The sequence below is a fragment of the Sander lucioperca genome, chromosome 6 (assembly GCF_008315115.2).
Source record: "Sander lucioperca isolate FBNREF2018 chromosome 6, SLUC_FBN_1.2, whole genome shotgun sequence".
In the NCBI taxonomy this organism is placed as follows: domain Eukaryota; kingdom Metazoa; phylum Chordata; class Actinopteri; order Perciformes; family Percidae; genus Sander; species Sander lucioperca.
Genome location: NC_050178.1, coordinates 11,548,208 through 11,561,451, shown reverse-complemented (window position 1 = coordinate 11,561,451; position 13,244 = coordinate 11,548,208). Strand labels below are relative to the sequence as shown.

General features: G+C 41.2%; 1 protein-coding gene across 16 annotated transcripts in view; it reads right to left on the bottom strand.

The window, feature by feature from the left end:
- The window catches only part of nav1b (neuron navigator 1b), a 75,614-nt gene extending 62,660 nt beyond the window's left edge, over positions 1-12,954 (bottom strand). For 7 of the 16 annotated variants that reach the window (XM_036001875.1, XM_036001884.1, XM_036001880.1 and 4 more), the window contains exon 1: positions 8,257-8,783. The gene's annotated coding sequence lies outside the window, so the exon portion shown is untranslated. Of the gene's footprint in view, positions 1-8,256; positions 8,784-12,871 lie in introns of those variants that run through there. The other 9 variants (XM_036001878.1, XM_036001879.1, XM_036001885.1 and 6 more) reach the window with 4 other exon arrangements.
- Positions 12,955-13,244: the final 290 nt, after the last annotated feature.

Sequence of the window (13,244 nt, the reverse complement as noted above, 5' to 3'; positions counted from 1 at the left end):
ATCCATGGCGACCCGGTGATTCTTCCTTCAGTTGCATATACTGATATAGTCAACTACCTGGTTTTCTCGCCGAGCCCATACACAGCGGAAGACCTTAAATCCTACAAAAGTTTGGAGGCCTATAACCAGATGGTGTGTGGATGGGTGAGGGAGACGCAGTACCAAGTCATTAACGACCAATGTGTTGTGAAGCCAAAGTAAGTAATGCAATAACGTCTTTAATCAACCTAACCTTAACTGTATGATATCATTGTGATACTCAAGGTGTAGCCAAGTGACTCTCAATAGTTTTTTTTTCATTTCAAAGACCGAACAAGACAGATTTTTCTCTCGTAGATCCTGGTTGAGCTTTGCCAACCACAAGCACCTCCTTTCCTCTGATAATTTCTGGCATTCCTCTCCCTGGTTTTTAATAACTTTTGGAAGTCGATAATATTCCAAATGTTTTTCTCGGTCTGACCTATTGGTGCAACCTAAAACACAGCAATAATTAACCATTTTCCTTGACGCCGTTCGGGGTCTACTTCAGTGCCTGTGCTTTGTTGTGATGCGGAGTATCTCCAACATGACGACTTCGGGTCTGATAACGCGTCTGATGACGCGTCGTGAAAACCCTCTATAGTCTCGTTAAAGTCCTGGTAAGGCAAACATAAATGTGTTCTGAATCTGTGACCCACCCCACAGGAAAATGTTTTTAACCACTCAGCCAAATCTCAATGATTTAAAAAAAAATGGCCAAGGATATAAAATTGGGTTTCAAAATCGTTTAAAAGCAGTATTCTCTGCTCTGAGACACTGAGCCGAAGAACGACCCGCGTCCATGGGCCCGATAAACTCTAGCTGCAGCTGTGTTAGTTCGCTAGCACATATACTAAAAAAGTAGCACACAGTCTATAGCACAGCACACACCCCCGAGCCGAAGAATGAGCAATAGACCATCGTTAGCAGCTAACCCAGTAGCATACACAGTCTAGGACAGGACAGCACACACACCCTGAGCCGAAGAAGAATGCCACTTCACGGCGACAGACGGCACAAAGCACACACCCACAGCAGTATAAAACCATTAACTACTGACATATTGTCTTTTCCATTAAAGCCCACTGTACTTTTTGTGGCAAACGAGATTAGAGTGGGCATTTAGGCGGGCAAGTTAATCTGTTGGCTCATTACAGGGATTTATCCCTTATTAAGTCACTTCAAGTGATTAACCATGGTCAGTAATGCCATGACATTATCAACACCCTGACTAAGGTTTCAGCTTCAGGCAGCTGTGTTTGAAAACACTAAAGGTTAGAAATAATGATCTAACAGGGTAAAAGTCCACATTGGATCAGATTACTGAACATTGCTGAAGTACTCTCTCTATGGTATATTCAAGTACTTCTGGCCACACTCCAATAAGTGATGTCACAGCAGGTAATTTACCACTTATTAGAGGTTAGATTCTCTGCCCGAGCCCGAACTGGACCCGACCCAACCCACGGGCTGTGTTGGGACGACATTTCCCGCCACTATCCTCAGGCCGGGCCGGGCCCTTGATCAAGCATTTGTGTTTTTTTAAATATTACTTTATTAGCCTAATTGGGTGGGGAGAAAGCTATGCCATAATCATGCGCAGCGTCTCCTCCACTCGCACGCATCACACCGGGCCTGCTGTGCTGTATTGTGTAGGCTAGCCTAAGTGCAACATGGAGCTTGAAGATGTAAAGAAAAAAATAAAAACAAGAGAATTAGCCTAACTTTGAGCAAGTTTGAAGGAAAGTCGGAGGTATGGAACCATTTTAAACACGTCGTAGGCAGTGACAACATATGTGTTGGCTTTGTCGAGTGCATTAAGTGCGGCACGCTGCTCGCCTATGACAGCAAAAAATAAAACGGGGATGATGAACAGACACATGAAGCAGGCTTGCCATGGCAGAAAAGATGATAGTCATCCTTCAATGTCCTCTTTAGTTACTTCTCCAAGCATACCCCTTCTAAACAGATGTTTGCAGTTCAAACAACTCAGAATTTTAGTTGAGAATGTCAGTTATAACAGGCCACGTATTAAAAAAAATGGCGGGTTTAAATCGGGCTCGGGCTCATAATTAGGCCTCCAGTTAATGTGTCGGGCCGGGCCAGGATCGGACACAACGTGCACGGGCTCGTGTAGGGTCGGGCTTGATTTTTTGGGCCCGATCTAAGCTCTACCACTGATGTGAAACACCTGTGGCCCTAGAGGGGAAAGCACATGTGTTACTAACAACATTAACAATGCCTCTATTCAAGTGCCCCAGTAAGCCATGATAGTGTGACAGTGAGCCAGCATGCACAACAAAAGGACCCTGAAACTGAAGCAGCTAAACAGAATTCAGCCATCGATTGTTTTATTTACACCGGTCCTTTTTCTACTGTGACTTGTCAAAATGTCTTCCTTGAAAAAGGCCATAGTTGACTCTCTGATAAGACCGATACCGCAAGGGTATCTTGTTCATCCCTCCATTTACCATTTAAAAAGCAGCTTTCAGGATTCTGGACTTGAACCCCTGCTGGTTTTCATTTCAACATGCTTTTACGAACCATTACACACCTGATCCACAGATATAAAATAAAGTGCAATGAACCACCTGCGGCCTGGGGACCAGCTTTGACAGCCACTGCATAAACAAACGTACTCACAGTGAACTACAGGCTGCAGGCACATACAGTATAATAACATTTCTGTATCTACATCTTTTTGAGTGCCAATATTAAATTTGAATAACATCATTCAGTGTGGTTGTTTTGAGGACGTTTGTCATTTTGCTTCAAGCTAATGCACAGACTGTTTCAATCATGCGGTGACCTGATTATCCTTTCGAAGAAACACCAGCCTAAAAAAACTGCATTGCTTTTTTGTTTGTTTTTTAACTAGAGGCACAATTTCAATTTATCAGAGGCAATTTAAATTAGCAGTGTCTGCAGCCTTAAAGCTGAACAGGGTCAGTGAGGCCTATCCACATATAATATTCCAGGTTATATCGCTGCTCTGACATAAATTTCTTATTTTAGCCTGAAACAAAAGTAGACATTGCACCACAAGGATCAGAAAAAGGATCACAAGCAGCATGGACAGGATGCACAGGATGCTGTATTGTGAAATCCCTTAAGCACACAAACAACCTGCCTCTGCAGTTACGCAACTGACACAGTTGTCTGAAGTGAACTGTAGCTGATGTAGGAATAGGAGGGCGGTTTACAGAGCATACTGCAATGCTGTGATGAGTCAAAGTGTGAGCAGTTGTCTGTGTTCGACCATCAGTCTTGCAAACTGGGTCATTAAAACCGATAGAAGAGAAGTGTGTTGGAAATACATTTGAAAACTCTCCAAACTCTGCAGCAACAGCACCAAAAATAGTCCAAGTGACTCAATTCATGCATAAGCAAATAAACACGATTTTTCGCTTTCATCCTAGAGGCTTTCAAGAAAAGACTGCAGTAGCCTAAGTAAAAATGTGTGCAGCTTTCTGTTTATATGCATATGAATGGTGGCGTATGGGGTAAATTGAAATAACTCAGATGAGGTTTTGTCAGCAAAGGCCTAACGATAACTTCTTTGATATTTAAGTTTTTCAAATCAGAAAGATAACAATAAAAGTTGGTGGCCATTGCCAAACTGCAAGAGTGTTAATTCAAAATACATAAATAAGCCACACATTAATTTATGCTGTTTGTGTATAAGAATCTTGCCCTTATAAAGCAAATGCACCATCACAAACCCTCATTATTCATCTAAACTGCTTATAATATACTTAGTTATTGATTTTTAGACCATACTTTTGGATGATATGTTACTGATGAGATCTACAATGCTGTTGTGTGAAAGCCCAATGCCCTCACTATTTTTTAGCATGACCGTCATTTTTAGTAGTGTTATTTTAAAATGTGTCTCATAAATTTTCTGTGCACTATTGAGAAGCATGTGGTTGAAGGTACATACTTCATAACCCAAATGACTACTCACACTACACCTCTATGTACAAACCATAAAAAAAAAATATAATGGTACAAACACATGCACACACATTTTCTACAATGTCAGAGTCAGAATGACAGAAGTCCTTCCTTTTGTTGCCACAGTCATTCACAGTTTTTATGACCAATTGGGCCTCTGCTCTTCTCATTCCTGAAAGCTGTCACCGCTGTCAGCTCGTCTCAAGAGCCAGCGGAGGAAACAACACCCAGCTTTTCTTTTTCCATCAAGCACATGGGACAAAAAAAAAATGGAAAATGGTATTGCATGCCAGGGTGCTATAGCATAACAATATGCTGAGCATGTATGGAGGTTTCCATCAGAGACTATTCATTGTACCATTAACACACCTTTAGCCAGAAGGGGAGGAACTAATCAGTGGCAACAGTTTAAATGGTTGGAGTGAAAACCTGCGTCCATATGGCTCCACTGAGCTCGGTCTTTAACACTGCAGAACCAAAACTGACCAACTGAAATGCGGACGCTCTCCATCTGTCAGTATTACCCACATCAGACCAACTGCAGACTTCTTTTTAGGAAGCACAGGAATCCTAGTTGAGTCGTTTAAAGTCAGAATTTATTATTATTAAGGATCTAAAAAGGAAACTGGATGAGGGACAATCCAACATGGTGCTGCTACATATACAACCTCCCTGACGACCTGTCCAAATCTGACTATGGTTAAACCTGAGCTTTCTGAGCTGAGCTCTGTGGACGTGGATACACAGCTGTGCAACAGCATTCACATCAATTATGTTTTGAGAGATATATATATATATATATATATATATATATATATATATATATATATATATATATATATATATATATATATATATATATATATATTTATTTTCAAATAAACCCTCATGTTCCCTGCCTCCTGGACTTGTGAGTTCATTTGGTTTTCACCTGAGAAAGATGGATTCAATTCAATAGAACACGGGTCAAAACTTCAGAATAAAAGGTCTAGGAACTTGGAACATAGTAAAACAACCTCTACAGTAAGTAACTGGTCGCTATCATGAACTAAACTACGAAAACACAACCTTGGATCTAAACAGAACAAAATGAAATAGTTTCACTATTGTTGCATGTGGAGCTTTCGTCTACAATATCATCGACGTGGGACTGTCCTCATCTGGGTTTCAGAGTTTGTGCTCATTTCCTGGACATGGTGAGACTATTTAACTTGAAACACAGTCAGCTGTTCAGCCACATACCAACAGCAGAGGACCTCTACTATGGGCGCCACATGTTGAACTAAAGTTCACAAAATCAGCAAGGTGGAATCTGTTAAAGGCTAAATAGCATCCATATTTTCTGAAAAGATTTACATAGAGCCACTGTCTTAGAGTTTATCTAAACTGTTTTATCACCAAGAGTCTGCTGTGTCCTTCCATCAATGTCTGGTTCAACTTCAGCTTCAGTTCCTGGGGGGGGGGGAGCTGAACTGAAATGTCAGTTCTCCAGGGAGATACAGTGGCTGCAACATGTCACTCAACAGCTGTCAAGATTTTTACAGTGACATTAATTGTAACCTGAAGACTTAAGACTGAAGATCTACACTTCTACACTTGATCTCTGACAAATCTCTGTTCTGAACACTCAAATATTGTATACAAGTTTTTTATGGAACACACAAAATATGTATCAGGTTTTCGGAGGCTGTCATTTTGGGTTAGCCAAGGTGGAACATGTCTGCCACTGGAGCATGTCTGTGGACGAGACTTTCCAAACCAGACAAACCACACACACACACACACACACACACACACACACCCACACACACACACACACACACACACACACACACACAGAGAGAGACGTGGCATTTACGAGGGAACAAAAATTGCCCTTTGAACATTGACATTTTAAAAACATCCCATCATAACATCACTATATTATATCACATGACATCACAATATTATAATCTTATAATCGTCATAATTATTTTGATGTGTAATTTGAAATCAGCTATGGATTTACTGTGCAGTAGCTTCTCAAAAGTGTCTTGGATATGATGCAGGCTGTTGACAAGAGAGAAAATTATGTCCTCAGCAGCATTTTTCACCACCATAATAGTTGTTGTCTTATCGCAGGACACTATTTCTGTGTTGTCATACATCCAGAGTGAGATTAAAATTAGTTAAGTTCAAAAGTGCAGCCAGTTGCACACATGACCGATCTGCTTTATTGGCAATGACATCACCTACCATTAGTGGTATTCCCAGAGCCATGCATGGACTCCCTATCTAGAATTGAATTACTTTATGGTCTATATTTTGTGCATTAGTGCGTGCTAGGGCTGGGTATGGAACTTCAATACTTTTTGGTACCAACCAGAATGTGTCATGGCAAAACACAGAGCCTCGAAAACAGTCATGTATCTAAAGACCAAATTCTCTCTTTACTTTATGTGAAATGTCTGTGGAATATCTGCTAAATGGATTCGCATTTTAACAGACATTCATAGTTCCCAGATGATGAATGCTTACAACTCTGGTGGTCCTCTGACTTTATATCTAGCAACATCATCAGGTCAACATTTTAATTTGTTCAATATTTTGATTTATGACCAAATACCTGCAAAACTAATGACATTCCCATAAGCCCAAAGCTGTACTTTGTGTTTGTTAGCATGCTAACATGCTAACACTTAGATGACAAACATGGTAAACATTATACTAGCCAAACATCAGCATGCTAGCATTGTCATTATGAGCATGTTGGCATACTGACGTTAGCATGTGATTAGGCACTGCTGTGTCTACAGCCTCACAGAGTCGCTAGCATGGCTGTAGACACTAGTGTTGCTTCAACAAAACATTTCGGATTTAAATCATTTTTGTCAATTTTAAACTTATATTGGCAAACTTATTGTGCAGCTGCTTGTGTTTAGACAACATTTTCCATTCGAGTAGTCGGTCTTCTTTTGGTAAAGCTGCAGTAGTTATTTTTCGGCCACTGGAGCAGTAGAACAAGCCGTCAACAGAATTTAAACACATCACCTTATAAAGTTGTAATGGAAAACGTGCTGGCAAACAACTGCTGATTTATATATTTAACAACATTAGCATTCATTTCGGAACGGTTCCTGGCCACCCAATAAAATAAAATCCAGTATTCACATTACTTTTATCTCTGTTTTGGTCTCCACCAACCTTTGAGGAAAATATATATTTAGCTGCTAAATGCTCCACTATGTTCACTACCTAGTCGCTAACTTTGTCTTTTAAAGCTGCCGGCTGTGTCGGAACAGCTGCCTGCTGTGTCTGAACCCAACACTGAAGAGCAGTGAAAGTGAACTAAAACAGGATCAAAACAATGTGCTAAAAGATGCTAAAATGTGTGTTATAGCCGAGATAATTCTCTGTGAGTTTATCACTACCAGCACACACATTATATTTAGTAATTTTATCAATTGTTAGTAAGAATATTTCCACCAAAGTAAGGGGAAAATTTATTATTTTGGTATTGGTATAGAAACTCAGCTACTGTATTGAAAATTGTATAAAAAAATGAACGATATTACCCACCCCTAGTGCTTGCATAAGTTTGTACATCATACAATGTGTGTGTTTAACAATGTGCATTATCCTAACATTTTTAAAACAAACATCTAAAAAAAAAGAATCACTTAAGCCTCATATTTCAAAGAAATTGCTTCTGGCACTGAAATAACAGCTCATGTTCATTCACTGTTTGAACAAACGCAACGCATGAATGATCACCGTCTACTGTACAGTATGTCACTGTAAACTAAGAAGATGAGTAGTGTGAAGTGTGAGCCTGATGCAGGGGTAGCCTGGTATGAGTCAGCAGTACATCCCAGACAATTACTGGGCACATGACTCCCGGTCCCCAGCAGGACAATAAAAGTCCAGCACAGGACCGCAAAGTCTTTGCAGGAATTAGTTCAGCAGCCTGTGTCCTGTTTCCCTCTCTCTCTGTGCCTGCAGTCACACACATGATAGAAATATCTCCGTCAACCACAGGATACTATATTGTTAAAGGTCTGCCAACTGCTCACACACTACTGTACATTGTGATGCACTTTGTAATAGTGCACTTGTTTATCCGAGCGGTTTTGGACAACAAGGTCATTGTAGGGAATGGAAAGTTCAGATCAATAATATAATTAAAAATCCACTTTAATTAAAAATTCAACTGTGCCGATGCTCACCAAGAGTCAAATGCAATATAATATACTCTCATAGACAGTATTCATCTTCAGTATCCAACAAGGAATTCAAACTTACCTGAAATGAGGTTGACAAAACTTAAAAAGAGTGCAAGCAAAGCTGAGTGATGAGCAGGTCTCCATTAGTCCGTCCCTCTCATGATCTAACTGTGCAGAGCGACTGCTCCGAGCACTGTGCTAGTACAGTATACTGCATGATGGGACAGCAAACAGCAGCCTCCAGCTCAAAACAGCATCAAGGACCAAAGCATCCCAGCCTCTGTCCAATGCCTGGATCAATGTGGGACTGCTCCCTTCCTGCTTGCATAACAATACTCTAGACAGATCCTCTGCTGCAGTTGGTGCCTGTGCATCAGACTACTTAGCGCTCTCTGACTTGCAAATGGACCTGGCGCTGTTCCAGTCCAAGTATCTCTGAACAAAAGTGCTGAGCTAAAACCGGGCCAAATACCTGGTGAAACGCTCATAAAACTGCCTAATACTCTGCACTGTCTTGTCTCTCTCCTTCTATGTCACAGTTCAGCCTGACAGGTTATGTATGCATCTTATTCCGCCTGGCGCTCTGCGTCCTGAGTCACAGCCAGAGCCAGTGAACTGGACTGATTTGAATTGTCGCTGCATGTTTGTAGTTGGCTGCCTACAGGGCACAGGCTCCCTCAGTGGGAATCTGGGCCAAAGGAAGCGGACTCAGGGGTGTCGGCTCAGGAAAAAGGAATGACAGGAGCGATGATATGGTGACAGCATGGGCTCACACACACTTTTCCCCTCCATAATCTTTGAAGTGGGGGATAACAAACTGTGACTAAGACAACCCCCCACTGTGTGTTACGCGGCCAAATATTGCAAAATGACTCACACAATTAACTTACAAGGCAGAATATGCGCAGGCCAAGGACATGTACAAAAGCATGACCAAATTTAGCATGCGCCGAGAGCAAGAAACAACACGCACACTGGTGTGAGGATACAAGGCAACGGGTGGTGTGATGGTGGGTTGTGTTATATTCCCCGCTTGCACATTTGAGAAACTGGCCTCCCCTTGAAGTTAAATAACTCTGCAGGATGACTAAAGTTCATGAGGAGAGATTATAGACCAGAGGCAGTTTGGAAATTAGAGCCCTATCCTCTGTGTTGAGTCACATGCAGGAGATAAGTGAGGATTACAGTCAAAGACGTTCACTGACTGAACACAGAAATACTCAGAAATGTGTAATTTACACACACACACACACACACACACACACACACACACATATATATGCTGTCTGTCCTTGAGTGATACAAATTGCTATCTACATTATTACATCTCTTGCCCGGGGCGGAACATAATCGCAGCTTAATTAAAAGGTGGCAAGATAAAGAATCAGTGGGTTGAAGGGCAGGTGCAAACCGCCCAAGTGAATTGTATTGATAGCAAAGTCCTTCATCCCTCACCCTACTCTGGAAGCTTATTAATTGTGCTCTTCACACTCCGATGCGTTCTGTACATTCTGCTTCAGTTAATAAACATGTCACCTTTAAAGCGTCAGCACAGCTTACAGCAAGAAGTACACGCCAAGAGGCAGCCAGAAGGAAGAAAATCAGGGTGTGTCTCAACATCACTCATTATCTCTGCCCATATGTGACCTCTACTGACTAATTTATGAAATTGCATCTCTTCGCCAGTCATTATGGCCACAGTGCGTGCTGCAGAGCAGGAGTCAGCAGAGAGCACGTTAAACACTGTGAAACATCAAACTGCTGCTTGTTGAATCAGAGAGGACCCAACAGAGAGGGTCGTCCAGCTCAAACTCCCTCTGCCCTGAACACAATTATCTCATTTCCCCCCTGAAATGTATCCAATAATGTTTATTGGCTGAAATAAACGGTTGTATTTTCATATCCTAATCCATCTAAATGACATTACGTGAAATATTACAAACAAGTCTGTGTCTGAACAGTTTGCTTTTGTTTTCTCATACAGGCTTAGAAGAAGAAGAGAGGGCTGTTTTGGGGTTCGGTGAGCACCTTGGCAGTGCCCAGTAGGTGAACTGGCATCTCTCCAGCTACCAGTCCACACTCCGTACGGGGACTTGAACCAGCGACCCTCCGGTTCCTAACTCCCTACGGACTGAGCTACTGCCACCCCCTCTAGAAGGAACAAGAGCTCTAGAAAGAACAAGAGCTTTATTGTAATAAAGTTAAATTTAGGCAGATTAGTGATTTGATTACTGACGTGGAGAAAAGGGCATTTAGTTTAATGAGTGGGATTTGTCACTGTTGACTAGGGGTGGAACGGTACATGTATTCATATTGAACCGAAACGGTACGGGCGTCTCGGTTCGGTACATGAATTTACACGGAGAATACACGGTATAAAAATAAATAAAACTTGCGTGCAAATTAATTAATGTAATGCGGAACTCATGTAATGCGGAACTACTGTTAGACACGCAGGTTCTAGGGACACCTAATCTGTGCCTTAGCTCTGAAGCTAGCCGAGCTCCGCCTACATGCAGTTTTTTGCAGGTTGACGGTCCAGTGAGTGAGTCAGAGATAGCAGCACTAAAGGACGAGCATGGCGAGTGGTGGCGACCCACAAGAGTTAGAGGACCCGCCGGCCTCTTTAAGATCACAAGTTTGGGAAAACTTTGAGACTGTATGGATGAAGCCTGGAGCCTCCCGTGTCATGCCCTCCCGCCTGGTGCCGTCCCGGCCTTGAAGACTTCGGTCTACGGGTCAGTTACAGTAGTACAGGCGAGAGAGTGGTGGATAACACAAGGACTGTGTGTCGGCGTTGTTCAGCAGTTGTTGGGTACGTGAGTGGAAATACATCTAACATGCTAACGCATATCCAACGCCATCATCCAGCTGTACCAATCGCTGGAACGAGACAAAAGAAAACTGTCCAACTTCTCCTCTCTACAGTGCTTAACCAGCCTTTAAATACAAATAGGGCTTCAAGTATTTGCTGCATGTGCTCGAACCTCGTTACAACATGCCATCCCGTCCACATATTTGTTGTTGTTGTTATTATTGTTTATATATATATGTAATTTGCACTTTCATAAATAACAGATGCTGTATTTCCAGTTTTATAGCTGATTGTCTTATTTTGTTTACAAGTTCCAGATGGAGTCTGGAGATGATGTGGGGTACTTACTGTTTACATCTTACTTTACACACTAAAGGCTGTTGCAGCTAGCTCAGGGGATAGACTGTATGACACAAGGTGGTACAGCCTGAGACATGCACAATAAAAAAAAAATTGCCTTCTGCATTTTTGTTATGCTTTTTCCTCCATTGTATTGAACCGTGATGTCTGAACTGAGGTGTGAACCGAACCGTGACTTCTGTGTACCGTTCCACCCCTACTGTTGACCAAATATTACAATATTCAAATAATAAGTCAGCAAAGTAGGGGCTGCCAAAACTAACAATTATTTTGTTGATTAAACTGAATATTTTTTCCATTAATTGATTGGTCCATAAAAGTCAAAAGTGCCCTTCAAAATTTCTCAAAGCCCCAATTGGCATAGCATATTTCTTTCTATTTCTATGTCTTGTTTTGTGATATGTGGTTTAATATCCTAAAAGATCAAGAAAACAAGCAAATATTCACATTAGAGAAGCTGGAACCTGTATATTTCATGTTTTCTTATAAATAAGCTGTTAAAAGTTAGAAGTTAATTTGCCTCAAGTCTTAATGAGTTCTCTATTTACGTTACTGTCACTTTAAGACTCTCAGCTGGTAACCGCTATGTCGCGTGAGCGGTAGTTAGGAAGTAAACGAACGCTACAAACAAACAGGTCAGTGATTTAAGGTTGTAAATGTAGCAAGCCAACTACAGTTAAATTCGCCTACATTTATGCCTAGAGTAGCATCGTTGGTATGTATTCATTCACTGTTTTTAAATAATTACATAGGTTCATAGATCATTAGTTTGATGTCAGTGTTATTTTGTGTTAAGTTTAATTAGAAATGTCCGTGATCGCTGGCGTTGGTGCTGTGACTAACGTTACATGGTTGCTAGGCAACTATAAGTCACAGGACGGGCTACACTCGTATGAATGAACGTAATATTGTTTACATGTCAAAAATGTCTTTGTACAGCATAATTACTATCAGTTTAATAGTTATGAATTATATTGTGTAACGGTAGAAAGGAAATATCTGAATTGATGAAACATAGGCTATATTGTATGTTAAAAGCTAGCATAGAATTGATTAGTCTGTCTTTGTATGTTACAGTTTCACACTTTCCTTGCAACGTCAATAAACCTGTGGACGTGGGAACGACTGTCTTCAGAGTCTTGATGTTAGAAGAGAGTTTAGCTGGCTGTCAGTGTATAGAGCAATACCAAAGACGGCACATTTCAGCTTAAGGACTTTTTATGATTAATAGATTATCAAAATAGTTGCTGAATCATCCTCATCCTTCATCACCATTAATTGACTAATCGTTTCAGCTCTACAATAAAGTTAAAATATGCATACACAAACATGCACTTGGAAATTGGTTCCATGAGATTATTCTGGCAGTAATAACACACCCAACATGAACCGAAGCAGGAGTCATCAGCCGCAGTGGATTTAACATGAAACACCGACCGTGCAGAAAGCCAAATACACTAAACCCAGAAGTAACGGCTAGTTGCTATTCAAACACATTCTCAGCGTGGAGTCAACTCACCTCCTCCAGCTCTTCCTCCTCACTTGACAACTTGGCTTAGGCTGTAAAAAAACATTGCCAAGTGGCCGGGTTGGTTCAGTGGGTAGAGCAGGTGCACATATACTGAGAGGTTTATGCCTCGACGCAGAGGTCTAGGTTTCAAATCCGACCTGTGACGATTTCCTGCATGTCTCCCCCCTCTCTCTCACCCCTTTCTCACCCAGCTGTCCTATCAAATAAAGGCGGAAAAGCCCAAAAAATAATATTTAAAATTTTTTAAAAAACGTTGCCAAAAGGGGAGACATTACCAGGGGAGGAGCCCTGGCTTCAAGTCAGGTCAAATGCAAAAAAAAATAAAAATGAGACTGCTGAATTCCTTCATCAGACTCCAATA